The following is a 15,425-nucleotide window of genomic DNA, read 5'->3' as shown; positions in this document are numbered from 1 at the left end:
ATGTCATTTTTCCCTGGCGCGGATCACACGTGCGGTAAAACCCCCGCAGCATGCTCCATCTTCGTGTGGGTGTCCCGTTGCTTCCACTGAAGCCTATGGGAGCCGTCCGGTCCCGCTGCACACCCGCAGCTGTTATTGTGCTGTGCCGCGGGAAAGCAGGCTTCAAAAAAAAAAAAATGTGCGCAGCATGCCGGGCGAATCTGCCGGGACGAAGAAAGAAGATCCGGCCGCGATGGAGTGCAGATCTGCAGCGTCCGGACAGGTGAGTTTGCTGCCATTTTTGACCTCATGGCTGCGGATTCCACTGTGCGTGCCCGTGGACATGAGGCCTTAGACTAGACCAGGGGTGTCAAACTCATTTTCACCGAGGGCCACATCAGGCTAATGGTGACCTTCAAAGGGCCGATTGTAAGGCCGCCTGCAGACGGCCGGGTCGGATCCCTCTGTGAGAATTCTCGTAGCTGGACCCGACCTGAGCCCCTGCAGGGACCAGCGCGGCACTCACCTGCTCCTCCGGCTCTGGGATTTGCCGGCTGCTGGCCAGCCAACGCATGCGCAGAGCGGAGCCAGCGGCCGGGGAGTGACAATTCTGTGCGGGGCTCTGCGCACAGAAACGGAGTATGTCACGCTCTGTTTTCCATGCGGACAAATTGCAGCTTCCACGGGCGGAAATTCTGCGGGAAATCCCGCTGCGGAATTTCCACCTGTGTGCAGGGGGCCTAAGGCAGTACAGTCAGGGCCAGTTCACACCAGCGTATTTGCGTACATACTATGCAGTGAATAGAAGCCATTGATGTCAATGAGTTCATTCACATGATGTATATTGTCACACAGCAGGACCTATTCTGTTGCGTACTGCGCACCCCAATAGGCCATTGAAGTGAATGGGCCGCGCAAATACGTGGTGAATGCGCAGGAAACCTATGTATTCACTGCATATTTGCGCACCATCTCAGGGGCCCATCTGTGTTCTTTTTTGCGTAAGCAAATATACAGGCATAAGGGATTTTCGATTGCGCAAATACGCAGCTTATTTGTGCGACCGAAATACAATTACACCCATGTGAACGAGCCCTGATAGTGGCCCCAGTAAAAATAACGACCCCCACAGTGGCCCAATTAGTAATATTAACCCCCCTCAGTAATAATAATAAGCCCCCATTGGTAATAATAATAATAAGCCCCCCCCTCAGTAATAATAATAAGCCCCCCTCAGTAATAATAGTTCCCCCTATCCCACATACTTACCTCCTCCTAGCTGTCGGCGCCGCTCCCCCTGAGCCCAGATGCACACTGACGTCAGTGTGTGCGCCCGGCACGCTTCCTCCCCGAGTTCTCTCCTGCGGAACTGATGAGCAGGGGACTCGGAAAGGAGGATCCCGGCTGCACACTGACGTCAGTGTGCGCCGGGATCAGCGGTAACAGCGCGATTACCAGCGGGGAGCTGCGGCACCCCCGCTGGTAATCGCTTCAGTGGTGAGCGGCGTCAGCACGCTGCGGGCCACATAACATGAGGCAGTGGGCCTTGTGTTTGACACATGTGGACTAGACCGTTTCACAATACTCTAGATTTATCACAGTACTTTTGCTGGATGATAAATCTGTCCAGTCTAACTTTAGACCACCTATTATTAGTTGCTTAGTGTCTGCGAAAAAGGATCTTTGTGACGGAGCTTTTTTTAATTTTCTTTTTTTTCCCTCCCCCCTTTAAAAAACCATAACTCCTTCATTTATCCATTGACGTCGCTGTCTGAGGGGCGGGTTGTTTTTGTGGGACGAGTTGTATTTTTCACTGGTGCTATATAATGTACCATATAATGTACTGAAAAACTTTAAAAAAAAAATTCTAAGAGGAGAAAATTGGGGGAAAAAAATGACATTTCGCCATCTTTTGGAGCGTCCTGTTTCTACGGCGCACAAACTGCAACAGAAATGACTTTATTCTGTGGGTCAGTACGATTACTACGATACCAAACTTATGGTGGTTTTTTTTTTTTTTTTTACTTTGCTGTAGTACTTGTATTTTTTTTCAAACTTATTTCATTTTTTTCAAATTATTTTCTGCCGCCATCTTCTGACAGACATAACGTTTTTATTATTTCGTCGACGTAGTTGTGCGAGCCTCGTTTTGTGCGGAATGTCCTGTCGTTTCTGTTGGTACCATTTTGGAATAAATACGACTTTTTGATCACCTATTATTACATTTTGTCTTGGAGACTGGGTAACCAAAAAAGTGCAATTCTGGCGTTCTTTATTTTTTCTCTGACTACGCTCACCGTGCGGAGTCAATAATTTGTAACTTTGATAGATCAGACGTTCACGGACTCAGCGATACCAAATATGTATTTTCGTTTTATGATTTAGATTTTTTCATTATAAATATGGCAAAAGGTTTTTTTTTTTTTTTAAATTAGTAAAACTTTTTAAAACTTATTCTCACTTTTTTCTTTTTAGCCCCCAGAGCGGACAACAACTTGTGATGCATTACATTATACTGCAATCTGACAGACATTCTATCAAGCCACGCCACAGTCCTAGCTTAATAGGCAATCTGCAATGACAGCCCTGGAGCCTTTCAAAAGGCTGCCATGGCGTCTGCACAACAAACCACGATATTATCGCGGGGGGCAGTGTGGGGCCTCCGAACATCGGTCGAGGTATTTAAATGCTGCTGTCAGAATCAACGGCAGCATTAAAAGGGTTAACAGCTCCGATAAAGGGCACAGCTTACACCCCAGTGACTGACCACAGTTTTCACTTGCTTAGAAGGCATGTGATCTGAAGACAATGGTCGATTTTTCTTAGCTCTGCGAGGCTTGAGTGAAGACATCGCAAATGAGAATGAAACCATTGAAAATCATTGGTTTCATAATTATGCGTTTTCACTCGCTCTCGCGTTGCAAGAAAGTCTTTCGCCAGTGGGCAGGAGCCCTAACACAGATAATAATACCCCACAAAATAGTTAAAGGCGTTGTCCAGGACTTTTACTACCGATGACCTATCATGAATAATTGATCGGAGGAGGCCCGTTCCCCGTGATCACTGCTGATCAGCTGATTGCTGCACTGCTGTCAGTGTTATTGCAGCTGTCTGTTATCTTATTCAATGACAGCCTCCGTCGGGCCTGATAGACCACTGTGAGAGAAACCATAATGTCTGCTGAACCCCATCGTTTCCTTGTATTTTGATTGACTTTCTTGACACATATTCCGATATTTTAGTAATTGACCTTCGCTCACACAAATGTGTCCAGACAGCCGACGAAATATGGACTTCGTCTTAAAAATGTGCTAGCAAATAGAACTCTTTATCATCTGGATATTCTATAGTAAGAACACCTGACAATATTTACATCACCTGTGCAACCGTGAGAAAATCCTGAAAACATGACCTGTGGGGGTCCATGAGGACCGGAGTTTGGGAAACGCTGGTCTATACATATATAAACCTTAACTAAGCTTAGGAGTATTTATAGATTACCAATCAACGATCTCAGACAGCACATGACCAAGAGAGAAGACGTTCACCCAGAGACCGACAATACTGCACATACTACGTTTACCCATAGGTAATAAAGAGGCGTAACAAGCTATACATACAGTTAGGGCCAGAAATATTTGGACAGTAACACAATTTTCGCGAGTTGGGCTCTGCATGCCACCGCATTGGATTTGAAATGAAGCCTCTACAACAGAATTCAAGTGCAGATTGTAACGTTTAATTTAAAGGGTTGAACAAAAATATCTGATAGAAAATGTAGGAATTGTACACATTTCTTTACAAACACTCCACATTTTAGGAGCTCAAAAGTAATTGGACAAATAAACATAACCCAAACAAAATATTTTTTTTTCAATATTTTGTTGCGAATCCTTTGGGGGCAATCACTGCCTTAAGTCTGGAACCCATGGACATCACCAAACGCTGGGTTTCCTCCTTCTTAATGCTTTGCCAGGCCTTTACAGCCGCAGCCTTCAGGTCTTGCTTGTTTGTGGGTCTTTCCGTCTGAAGTCTGGATTTGAGCAAGTGAAATGCATGCTCAATTGGGTTAAGATCTGGTGATTGACTTGGCCATTGCAGAATGTTCCACTTTTTTGCACTCATGAACTCCTGGGTAGCTTTGGCTGTATGCTTGGGGTCATTGTCCATCTGTACTGTGACGCGCCATCCGATCAACTTTGCAGCATTTGGCTGAATCTGGGCTGAAAGTATATCCCGGTACACTTCAGAATTCATCCGGCTACTCTTGTCTGCTGTTATGTCATCAATAAACACAAGTGACCCAGTGCCATTGAAAGCCATGCATGCCCATGCCATCACGTTGCCTCCACCATGTTTTACAGAGGATGTGGTGTGCCTTGGATCATGTGCCGTTCCTTTTCTTCTCCAAACTTTTTTCTTCCCATCATTCTGGTACAGGTTGATCTTTGTCTCATCTGTCCATAGAATACTTTTCCAGAACTGGGCTGGCTTCTTGAGGTGTTTTTTGGCAAATTTAACTCTGGCCTGTCTATTTTTGGAATTGATGAATGGTTTGCATCTAGATGTGAACCCTTTGTATTTACTTTCATGGAGTCTTCTCTTGACTGTTGACTTAGAGACAGATACACCTACTTCCCTGAGAGTGTTCTGGACTTCAGTTGATGTTGTGAACGGGTTCTTCTTCACCAAAGAAAGTATGCGGCGATCATCCACCACCATTGTCTTCCGTGGACGCCCAGGCCTTTTTGAGTTCCCAAGCTCACCAGTGAATTCCTTTTTTCTCAGAATGTACCCGACTGTTGATTCTGCTACTCCAAGCATGTCTGCTATCTCTCTGATGGATTTTTTCTTTTTTTTCAGCCTCAGGATGTTCTGCTTCACCTCAATTGAGAGTTCCTTTGACCGCATGTTGTCTGGTCACAGCAACAGCTTCCAAATCCAAAACCACACACCTGGAATCAACCCCAGACCTTTTAACTACTTAATTGATTACAGGTTAACGAGGGAGACGCCTTCTGAGTTAATTGCAGCCCTTAGAGTCCATTGTCCAATTACTTTTGGTCCCTTGAAAAAGAGGAGGCTATGCATTACAGAGCTATGATTCCTAAACCCTTTCTCCGATTTGGATGTGGAAACTCTCATATTGCAGCTGGGAGTGTGCACTTTCAGCCCATATTATATATATAATTGTATTTCTGAACATGTTTTTGTAAACAGCTAAAATAACAAAACTTGTGTCACTGTCCAAATATTTCTGGCCCTAACTGTATGCAAAGTCAGGTGACCTTTCAATGTACTTGTTTTAAAGGACTATAGTTTATTTGGTCTGGTTTACAATAAACGGAATCATCTGCACAAATGCAGTGTGACTTGTGATTCTCTGAGCAGCTTGTACTAACCCTGATATACCTATTGGTCTCCATTGCGCTAATAGCAGACCCGGGGGTGATGATTTGGTGCGGCATCTAAGGTTCCTTTTAGATAAGCCGGTTATGGTTTGAACGAGTGAATGATGTCATTGCTAGCTTGTTTGCTCTCGTGCAGGCTGTTTAGTCAGACAGATACGTTGTTGACCCATTCAAACGAGAACCGTTTAGTCTTTCACATTCGCTGTATAAGTGATGAGAAGGACTGGATGATGAGTGAATGAACCAAGGATGATTTTTACGCCTGCATAAAATGAATGACGAATGAAAAGTTGAAACCACACTAATGCCATTAGTTCACAATATGGCTCGTCTTGCCTCCTTGTCACCTGCTGTCTTGTGTACTTCCAGAGCCCATACGTCCTAGCTATCGCCATTAGAGGGTGCTTTAAGTTTATAAACGAGCCAATAATCACCCGTTTAGTCCCGTCGCTTTGGACTCTGCTTGCTTCCAAGCAGCAGGTCACACGACTTCTAAGCAAGTGAAAACTGTGGTCAATCACTGGGGTACCCAGTGTTTGTCTGCAGCCATTACATGATCAGCTGCCCTAAAGCAAGCAGAGTCCAGAGCGACAGGACTAAATGGGTGATTATTGGCTCGTTTATTGTTTTAAATAATTTCCTGAGTTTATTAGAAGAAAACTTCACTGGCCAGTCCCTCCAAGGACCTGACAGTCCATTGTCCTATCAGGCAGGATTATAATTGAAGATAACACCTATTGGACCTTGACCAATCAGCTGCTTGGGTGTCGGTGTCACAACACACGGTATAGAGTGGAGGCAGATTGCTCCGATCCCTGTGTGGTGGCCGGTGCTGGTAATTGCAGGCTGGGGTCCCACTGATTTCAATGAAAATCTCCCCCTTTAATTACCAACGGTGGCCACTACACCAGGTTTGGTGCAATCTGCTACCCTGTTTCCCTGAAAATAAAACCTATCCTGAAAATAAGCCCCACCACGATTTTTCAGGATTTTCCGGGAGGCTTGAAATATAAGCCCTACCCTGAAAATAATTTCTACCTGCATTACATTAAAAAAAAAAGGAATACATTACCAAGCAGGCTCGGTAATGCCCTTGGCTCAGCCAATTCATAAATCCCGCCTCCACACCACAATGGCTGTGATTGGCTGAAAAACAGTTGAAGAACCAATCAATGCAGTGCACTATGAACTAATCACAGCCGTCGCATTAGTTCATCGAGCGCTACATTACTTGGCTGAGCAGCGCTCGAGAACCAATCAGCGTCATTGCTTGCTGGAGGTGGGATTTATGAATCCTGTAACCAGGAAGTGATTTTCTGTGGGCGGTTGAGGACTTCAAAAAGTGCGTCAGAGGTCTGGAGAGCAGCAGGAGGGACCTGGACCGAACCTGCAAAGTAAATATAAGCCTAGTGCCTCTTTTGGGCCAAAACTTAATATAAGATAGGCTCTTATTTTCAGGGAAACACGGTACCACTCTGTACCCAGTGTTTTGCTTGTGCCAGCGAGTGCCGAAACAGCTGATCAGTTGGGGTTCTGAGCAACAGATCCCAGCCAATCAGCTCTTGATGACTAAGGATAGCTCATCAATAACAGCGGCCTGAAAAAACCCTTTAGGCTGGGTTCACACGTGTTGGATGCGCCGTGGAGTTTCGCTGCAGTAAATCCGCCTGCGGCCGCTAATCCCGTCGTTATCTGGCCATTTGTCAAAAATCTCGTCCACACCTGGCAACGACTCCGTTGCAGCAAAGCCGGCGCTGCGGTGTGGATTTCCAGGACACAGCATGTCTTTTTTTATTTTTTTGCTGCGGCCGAGCTTCTCTCTATGGGAGAGCCGGCCGCAACAGAAAGGCATACGGCGGAGCTACTCCAAAACCCGTGGCTGAGTGCCCCGGGTTTTGAAGCTGCGCTTTCCCAGCAGAAATCTCGCAGTTTTTCGCTGTGGCAAAACCGCAGGATTTCCACCGAGCATACGACCCGTGTGACCCCAGCTATATTGTAAAATGCCGTATGAATAGTTTGTAGATCTAGTAAGAAGATGCAGGTAAGCTGCTACCCCACAGTCTTTTTTTGCAAAAAGCTGCATTTTTTAGCAGGCGGTTTTTTGTGGCAAAAAAAAAAAACATCCAAATTTTGTATGAAATACATTACAAAATGTGTTTTTTTTTTGGGGGGGGGGGGGGAGTTTTTTTTTCTAACTTTTATCACATGCTTTTGCTTCATGGCGTTTCTTTGAAGTCAAGTCTTGAGTATTTTTCTGCCTTTCTCCATAGATGTCTTATTGGTTTATCCTCCTATCCAGAATGCTGTTGACAGATGGAACGACCAGCCTTGCAGAGCAGCGACAGTGTTGGGCTTCTCTCACATGAGCGTTGTCATTGCGCGTTGCGTGCAAAATGCCATGCCAATAGTCCATTGATTTCTATTTGGCCGCTCACACTTGCGCTTTACACATATTACTTGTGCGAAAAAAATCTTAGCTCGTATTACACATGCATATATGCCAAGATAGTGGGGATTGGCAGCACGTACGTATGTCAATGTGTACTTGTGCGCGGCACGCTGCTACTTACGGACGTCTGAGCCCGGTTACAGGTGTGCTACATAGGGGCTTGACCATTGGTCTATTTAATCCTTCAATCCCGGAGCGCGGAGAAACTTTTTTCCATCACTACTGAGCCCGGTCTTGGGGACATTTAAACTCCAGCCTCAATAGTGACACCACTATAAATAAGATACAACTCCACTCCATCCTGCTCTGGAGACAAACTAAATTTAAGTTAAACCCGCTCCCCACTCCATCACCACTGACACCCTTACTTTATAACCCTGATTTCCCACCTGGGCTGGTAGAGTCCCAATTCACATGGTGGAAAGCAAATAAATTGACTTCACTTTATGATTTCTTGATACATGGTAAACTCATGTCGATGCCTACATTTATCAACCGCCATAACCCACCACCTCTAGAAGAATGGAGAAAACTACAAGTCTTCCACTTTTGGTCCTCAATGCTACCCCCAACGATAAAGATTGAATTAAGTCGCATGGAAGCCATGTGCAAATTTTGCCCAACACACCCAGGCACTCTCTCCCACTTTTATGCCATGTTGAACGGTGCAATGGCGGACGCCAAATTACCATACATGTTACGGTGGGAAGCTGACTTCAACACCACCCTATCATTAAGCCGCTGGCACCACTGCTGCGAGACTTTAAGCAAAAACAGCTGGCAAGTCTCATTAACCGAAACTGCATTAAAGGTGTTACATAGAGCATACCTGGTACCGGAGAGATTGAATGTCATCTATCCAGAAGTCTCCAACCAATGTTTCAGAGGATGTAGCGATATTGGCTCACACATCCATATATGGTGGACATGCCCGATGGCACAAGCCTTCTGGAGAAAGATCCCACCTCATCACCTTGGTAACAAGGATAGGACTTGGGTTAGATCCACTCATATTCCTACTAGGAAATAAACCCTCTGGGATACGCAATCCAACCTTCAAACTACTCCAGTACATCACTATGGCAGCTCGCATTGTAATAGCTCAACAATGGCGGAAGCCCACACTGCCCTTTGACTATTGTATAACTCGCATTAATAGAATCTTCGTGAATGAAAAACTCATCGCCATATGCCAAGATACAATAATCCAACTTGAAAAGGTATGGAACCCCTGGATTGAATATATAAACATCCCCAACCTGTTCAACCATACGAGAACATAAGTGGAAGACTGAAGCACAGTGCCCAAAACCATCATAACTTTAAAGCTAGATTACGATAGATCAACCCACACCACAATAACGGTACGAGTTCGGGCATGGAAAACATTGAGATCTGGTCCATTCCCTACTCACCCCCCCCCCCCCCTCCCTAAAAAAATTACGTGAGATTTATTATTATAATCTATAATAATTTGAAACAACCCTACAATACGCAAAATCGGTATATACCCTGTTGTGTTTTGTTCTATCATGTTACATTGTTGCTATGCTAATAAAGTGTTAAAAATTTCAATAACTCTGTTCTACAACCAAATGTTTAAACCCAATCCCCCTGCGAGGGGTAAATGCGGCAGAGTGTTGCCAACACTACATTTATAATTCAATAAAAACCGTTGAAACATAAATAAGATACAACTCCGCTAGCGATGAAGTGTGAAATGCATACCGTGTGTGCGTTACATGTGGTAAAGGGGTTGTCTGAGAGGTCAAAAAAGAATCGGCAAATGCCCTAAAATAAAAAGCACAAAAAAGTACAGACTTCATTTATATGGGGCATACACATTCCGCAGCACTTTGCATCACTACATTCTAGTGTCTTCATTACTGGATATATGATGTATGGCCTGCTGGGAGAACTGACTACAATGTATTTAGGTGTTTCCATCAAGACGTCTACCTACTACCAAGGTCTATGGTGATTGAAATTGCCCTCAGTTTATCAGATGGTGCATTTTTGGCTCCCTTTTCTGTGAGTTGTGTCTTTGTACATTTTTTCTCTCACTTTTGTGATTTTAATTTAGTTAACAGTGAGATAGCATAGGTTTTGACGTACGCGGGGTGGCCTTACCGTGGCCTGTCAGCTTATGTGTTTTGGCCCAAAATGCAGACTAACATCTGCATTTATCAGTGTGTTTTTTCGCATGCAGTGTGCTATAGATGCTTGTCGAGCCTGGGATGTTATGCCAGTGTGGCACACTTTGTTGATACAGGGCAATCCACTGCTTTGCCAGTAGGGGTTGCATTCCTGTATGGTGTGGCGCACTTATCTATGGCTATTTTTTTTTCTCAAAGGAACGTTTATTGGGCATGTCATACAAAACAACAAGGGAGAGTCATCAGGAGTAATTCACAGAATTAGGGCAGTACATTTTTCTCACTCCCTTTAAAGTTTATAATGCCCACTTTTAAAAAAACAAACAAAAAAAACAACTTTGGCCATTATAACAAAAGAGATTAAGATTCCCAACCTGGGGAATCGCAACAAAAAGAACTAACAACTGCAAACTAAACCCACAGCTCCACTACCAATATTGTATATACCTACTGACCACGTGAGTCACAAAAATCAATAAAGAATATACCTTCAGGCTCCCCAGAAAAGAAGAGCTAGTCAGATATGTCCAGCGCAGTATTATGGCAGTCACCCCACCGCCCCAATATTTCGGTGAATTTGGCAAGGGAGCCCCTAGCCATATAAGTCACTTTATATAGAGGCGCAACACTGTTTATCTCATGCAACCAGGCACCCCTAGTGTTTTGTTTTTTTTTGGGGGGGGGGGGGGGGAGGCGGGGGGATGTTTCCAATTAAGTAATATTACCTTTTTAGCATAGAAAAAAAGTAATTTGTATAGGGTGCGTGCTGCCGCATCGACTGGAATGTCTTCCACAAGGCCAAAGAGATAGACCTAAGGGTGCAGGATATGTGGTGCTCCAGATGCATCTCCATAAATTCAAGAACATCCTCCAATAATTTGGTAAAACATGGCACTCCCAGAACATAGGTGTGCCTGTATCCATCAAGCACCTTGGGCAGTCTGAACTAGGAGATAAGCCCATAGTATAATAGACTGTATAAAGAAACTTAATTTGTATTAGCCCGTCTCTATTACTTACTAAGGGAGGCCCAGAGTCTGCCAAAAGGACTCTCTGGTCATCTGAGTCCAGGTCCAGTATATCTAAGCCCCATTTTTTAAGAGCCCTGTCTCCCAGTGAAGCAAGGCTACGCGTCAGCTGTCTATAGAAAAAGGAGAGCAGCTTCAGGATATTAGCCATCTGTGCCAATTCCTCTAGCCGCATCAAGATGAGGGGGATATTCAAATTGGGCTCTGAGGGCGTGACGAAGTTGGAAGTACTTAAAAAGAGAACTACTATGGAGGCCGAAACGTGTCTGAAATTGTAAAAAGGTACAGAAAATGTCACCTTCGACAACATCTGAGAGGGTAGTGATCCATGGCTGACATCCTTGGTATCAGTTCATATGTAGAGACTATGTTTGTCAGCAGTTACCCCTCCCTTAAACTGGGCTGGGCTGGGTGGCTGCATGTTAGTCTGCACATGAACTTTTAGCTTGCTTATATTGCACTGTGGCTTTCTGCATACTACCAGGCTCTATAAGTGATTGAACCTGCCCTACAGTTTATCAGATGGTGCATTTTTCGCTGCCTGTTCTGTGAGTTATGAAATTGCAGCCTGGGGGTCCCACTGATTTCAATGAGAGCCTTGCCTGCAATAACGAGCGCCGGCCACTACACAGGCGTTGGAGCAGCGGCTTTCGCTTCAACCCTAGTAACATAGCATGTAAGGCCCAAAAAAGACACATGTCCATCCAGTTCAGCCTATTACCTCCAATGTTGATCCAGAGGAAGGCAAAAAAAAACCCAATGAGGCAGCATTGATTTGAAGGAATGCTGTAATCCAATAGGTGGCGCTGCAGAGGTATTGTTCCATCTCCCTTATTTGTATATTACCCAGGGGAGCATGGGTGACCGTATAAGTCTCTTTACTCACCTTCTTGGTGCCTAAGGGGTGATGTTACTCCTTCCGATCCACATCATAGGCCTCTTACGAGCCAAGCCAGGATCCTAATGCACACTGAGGAGGGGCAAAACCCCCGTAACAGCTGTCTGTATGGATTCTGGTTTGGTTTTTAATTCCCAATTTATTGCTCTACAGACCTGTATAAAGGGTCAAGCATTGATTTGAAGGAATGCTGCCATCCAATAGGTGGCGCTGCAGAGATATTGTTCCATCTCCCTTATTTGCATATTACCCAGAGGAGCATGGATGGCATCATATAGCCCCATTTAGACAGGACCAATGTCGGGTAAACTATGTCCAACATTCGTCCCCGTGAGTCCTGTGAGTCACCGAGGGCTAGTAGAGCTGGCTCTCCACAGAGTGGCCAGCAGGGGGGCGAAGCAGGGCAGGCGATTTCTCTCCTCACTCCCCCCCCCCCGCCTACTTCATAGACATAACACAGCGGCCGTTCAGTACTAAATGGCTGCTATTTACACAATGATGAGCGATGAACTGAACGCTGATCGCTCAGTGTAAATAGTGGCCTTTCAGTATTGAAGGCCTCTATGTTAAGTCTATGGAGAGGGATGGGGGAGCACGAGAGCCAGCGATACTAGCATATGCGGGGACGAGTGTCGGGCATCGTTTGCCCAACATTCGTCCCATCTAAGAGGGCCTTAAGTCTCCTCACTCACCTTCTTGGTGCTCTCCCTAAGGAGTGACGTTACCCCTCCCGACCCTTATCAAATTAAAAAAATCACCTTCTTTTAAATTTGAGTAAGTGCACATTTTTCTAAAAAGGGTCGCACCATCATCCAGCCTACTGTACAGTCACTGGCCTGGCAGCACCCGAAATTTGATGCCCACTTTCTCTACCACATACCAAACAATTCATTCAAGGAGAAAATAACCCCCTGCCACCTCATCACTAGAGCTCATTGGAGTAGCTCCATTCCCTTCTTTTTTCGTCACTACTTTTTTCAAAATCAATGACTTTATAAGTCCTGAGGGTGCCTTGGCAATATGCCAGCCAGAGGGATGTGAAGCTACACCACAACTGATGGATCTCTCTGGACAGCACATCTTCACATGTCGCTACAAATCCGACAGGTCTCTAAGTGGTTGTGAAAACCGTGTCACATTTGTTGCTGCCAATTGACCAATCGATCGCTGTCAAGTAATCCTTTTCCGATCGCTGCCAAGTAATCCTTCGTGAATCGGTGGTCTACGCTTAGTTATATTTGCAACTGTCTGTTTATCGTAAGGACATACCTTTTGAACTATCGGACGTACAAAGCAGATTTAGAGACTGTTTCAGTTATTTGTGTCACTGCTTATTAAAGTTAAAAAGCAAGATGTCAATCCTCTTGCATGTTATTTGCCGCAAGCTACTGTCTATTGCGATGCACTCCTGTGATAGGGCCTGGTATGGCTCAGAATTTGGTCTGCGAGTGGTAATGCAAGCATCTTAACCTTGGGTTAAGCGAAGCCCTACCTGCCACTAGCACTGCTGGTGGGTTCGAGTTTGGAGTCACCAGCCCCCCAGCTCCAAACCTACCAGAAAGCATGACCTCCACCTATAGACCGCTTTCATATATGAACTGCGGGGCTTATGAACTTTTTTCTGTCTGCTGTTTGATAAGGCTCTGCATGGGGTCAGCATCAATGTTCTCATTGTTCAACATTGTTTATTTTTTAAACCAAACTTTGCTCCGTGGAGCCCCAAGAGTTCCGTGAGCGACAGTCAGGGGCTCCGTGGCGAACCTATGGCATGCGTACTGGGGAGGGCACACAGAGCCCTGTCTGCTGGCATGTGCGCTGGCAGCAGCTCACCACTGTAGTGATTAGCAGCCGGGGTGCCGCAGTTCCCCAATGGTAATCATGCAGTGACGCTGATCCCGGCACACACTCTGATGTCAGTGTGCACCCGGGATCCTCCTCCCCTGAGTCCTCTCCTCCATAGTTCCGCAGTAGAGGACAAGGGAAGAAATGTTCTGGGCTCACACACCGATGTCAGTATGCACCCGGGATCAGCGCTGAGCAGAGGAAGAGCAGCGCTGAGAGCAAGGAGGAGGTAAGTATATAGGTTGGGGGGGTATTATTACTGGGGCTACCTACAGTGGGGTTAATATTACTGGGGCTACCTACAGTGGGGTTAATATTACTGGTGCTAACTACACTGGGGGGTTATATTACTGGGGCTACCTACTGAGGGGGTTAATATTACTGGGGCTACTGTGGGTTTAATATTACTGAGGGGTTACAATTATTACTGGGGCCACTGTGGGGCTAATGTGACTGAGGAAGTTAATATTAATGGAGCTACTGTGGGGTTAATATTACCACTGGGGCTACTGTGGGGGTCACTAATACTACTGGGGCCACTGTGGGGTCATTATTACTACTGGGGCCAATATAGGGGATGTTACTACTACTGGGGCTACCGATATAGGGGGTCACTATTACTACATGGGATGGATTTGCTGTAGAATTCACAGTAGCTGTATCAGCAAAGTGGATAATTTAAAAAAAAATTCATCCACATGCTGTGGAAAAATGCTGCACAAAACCCGTGTAGATATTGCCATGTACAGGATTTTATTCCGCAGCATGTTAATTTTAAATATAATCTATATCAATAGCCCATCCATCGCTCCAGCAAAATCCATTTTTTTGTTTTTTTTTTAAACGGCACTGTCCTTTTTACAGCAACGGTGGTAAAAATCATATGTTGTGATAAGCCACACCCATAACCCCTCCCTTGACCACACCCTCTATCTCGCTTGGGGCTCCACAAGAAACTTTTGCTTCAAAAAGAGCTCCAAGGCTGAAAAAGTTTGGGTGCTGCTGTTTCAGTCCACCAGTGGTGATGCTGCAATAGAACTAAACACCTGTTGCCCTGCATATTATAGCTCAGTGAATGATATCACTAAATTACTGTGATTGGTTCATCAAGCTCTGATTGGCTGAGCAACGGCTCTCATCATCCAATCACAGCACTCACTCGCTGGTGGCGGGGTATTCAAAGCCCTGTCACCAGGGCTGTGTCAAGGCTGAAGACATGGAAGCCTGGCGCAGCACCGGAGACAATGGCGAGAGACCCAGACGCTGCGGGACAGGTGAGTATAAGACACCCCCGAAAATAAGGCACTGTGCCTCTTGTGGGGCAAAAATTAATATAAGACAGTGTCTTCTTTGAGGGGAAACACGGTAGTTCAGACTGGGTGTAAAGCTAGCCTTTGTTTTAAAGTTACTGTGAAATGTTTTCTTGTGCTGCTTGGTTTACAATGGCCTTTTAATAAACAGATTTTTTAAGAAATACACAATACAAAAACATTTATTACAAAAATATATTTTACTGTAAACAACCATAAAAAAAAGAAGTGATACATTTCTCTTAAGGCTAGGGTCACACATAGTATTTTAACAATTTTTTTCACAAGTGTAGTGGTTGCTCTTTAACCCCTTAACGACCAATGACGTACCTGGTACGTCATGGAGCGTCGG

The 15,425-nt window shown here is 45.1% G+C and overlaps 1 protein-coding gene across 1 annotated transcript in view; it reads right to left on the bottom strand.

The window, feature by feature from the left end:
• Positions 1–15,425, bottom strand: part of LOC136588451 (zinc finger protein 271-like) — a 55,015-nt gene that overhangs the window by 16,105 nt on the left and 23,485 nt on the right. The window lies entirely within an intron of this gene.

Source organism: Eleutherodactylus coqui, chromosome 13 (assembly GCF_035609145.1).
Source record: "Eleutherodactylus coqui strain aEleCoq1 chromosome 13, aEleCoq1.hap1, whole genome shotgun sequence".
NCBI classification, from domain to species: domain Eukaryota; kingdom Metazoa; phylum Chordata; class Amphibia; order Anura; family Eleutherodactylidae; genus Eleutherodactylus; species Eleutherodactylus coqui.
Note: the sequence above shows the minus strand (reverse complement) of the source record. Positions and strands in the feature narration are given on the sequence as shown.